The following is a 2,240-nucleotide window of genomic DNA, read 5'->3' as shown; positions in this document are numbered from 1 at the left end:
CTCATCCTCATCCTCGGCTTCAACCTCATCCTCATCCTCATTCTCATCCTCATCCTCATCCTCATCCTCACCTTCACCCTCACCCTCATCCTCATCATAATCCTCATCCTCATCCTCATCCTCATCCTCATACTCATATTCATCCTCATGCTCATCCTTATCCTCATCCTCATCCTAACCTCATTCTCATCCTCATCCTCATCCTCTTCCTCATCCTCATCCTCATCCTAATCTTAAATCTAATTCTAATACTCATCCTAGTCCTAATCCTCATCCTAACCTCATCCTCATGCTCATCCTCATCCTCATCCTCATCCTCATCCTCATCCTCATCCTCATCCTAATACTCATCGTCATCCTCATCCTCATCTTAATCCTCATCAATATTGTTGTTTTTAAGAAATCCATACAATAAACAAATGAAATTGTCCATTATAGCCATCAATGATTTCTTGTGTCAACTTTAATCAAAACCAAAAATCATGCTGTCATGAAAATCATACTAAATCAACCAAGTAGAACATGTTTTCATGATAAAAAATAAAGATTCCAAAAAACAATGCGAACATGTTGAATCTTAACATGATATTTTTAGGACACAGTAAATTTCCAAAAAGACAATTCAACCACACTCTTAAATGTATTACATGATAACCTTATTTCCCAATGAAATGACATGAAAGTGGCTCTGATACCAATTGTAGGGAAAATTCTCTTTAATAATATAGACTTTATATATTTCTAGGAGACTTTATACTAAAAATTCATAATACATATTAAAGATGATGAACACTATCATCATATATTGCCAAGATCTTTCATGTTAAATCATCAAGAAGATATTTAAAAATATTATAGCGGAAGCGTACCTTAATATATTCATAGAGAATATGGTGAATGAACCTTATACCAATCTTAGCATCGTGCATCCATCAACTTCATGTCATTGCCATTATATGCAAATGCATGTTCATAGTAGAACATGTAGGTTATTTGGCCTTCCAATCGTAGACTACCTTGAGTCTTTAGTTCCTCTTCCAATGGGATGAAGAGAATAGAGTTGATTTTCTTGTGTTATGTGTTGTCTACAATTAGGAACCATAACCCCTATTTATAAGTCAAGCATTCCCTTTTATTAAGGGTAATGCCTTTTCAATTTTCTTATTTCTTATTTCTTATTTTTGTCCATCATAAAAATAGAAATAAGACTTTAGGTATCTACACAATAATTTTCATAAAAATTATGTCTATAGCCATATACCTAACATGAATTAGATCACTTTAATTTGGCTATTTAAAATAATGACTCAAACCATACTTAAATATTACATGTGTAACCCAAAAATTCTTACAGTGTCTTGATACAATTTTTCTAACGATATTGTGTCCAATAACATGAGTAAAATTAAGTTATGTGTGTCTAAGATAAAGTGCATTAAATTTACAACTACAAGCAATGACTACTGCATAGAATGACTTTAAAATATCAATAGATATCTTATATACATATTTGCTTATCCAATAATTTGAACTTAAATATTTGTTATGCACATTTATTGTATTTATTATTGAATCAATTTTAACACTTTGTGTGTTTGTCAGAGAAACTTAGGATTCTTTGAATACGATATGCTATGTTCATTAACCAACTTAAATGGAAAAAGATGAATTTGCTTACACAAAGGAATAATTAGAACAATTTAAGCACGTGCAAAAAATTTAATTAAAAAATATGAAGTTAATAATGAAGAGAGAAGACATAGATATATTAAGGAAGATGAACTCATATTCAGTGGATCCAACATAACTAATATGGAATGAAACGTGGTTTTGTAAGAACAGGATTGGAACTAAGAGGGGGTGAATTAGTTTACTTAAATTTATAGCAACTTTTTCTACAAAAATGTAAGAGTTAATGTGCAGCGGATAATATTGTAGAAAAATAAACAAGTATAAAGTAAAGAGGAAAGGGAGAAGAAAGTACACAAGGATTTTATACTGGTTCACCTTCTTGTCCACCGAAGGCTACGTCCAGTACTCTTGCAACACAAGAGATTTTCCACTAAATATTATGAGTTGTAATTACAATACCTCACCCCGAGATCTCTATGTACCTTACACATTCAATAATATTTATACCCTTGGAAAACAGCTTTCCAAGTAACTCTATCCCCTTTCTATTCACACCCCGTGAATGAAAGTTATTACAATGAATGAAGAATTTCAATGATGACTTTGGA

Source organism: Lupinus angustifolius, chromosome LG05 (genome assembly GCF_001865875.1).
Source record: "Lupinus angustifolius cultivar Tanjil chromosome LG05, LupAngTanjil_v1.0, whole genome shotgun sequence".
Lineage (NCBI taxonomy): Eukaryota > Viridiplantae > Streptophyta > Magnoliopsida > Fabales > Fabaceae > Lupinus > Lupinus angustifolius.
This window is presented reverse-complemented; position numbering follows the sequence as displayed.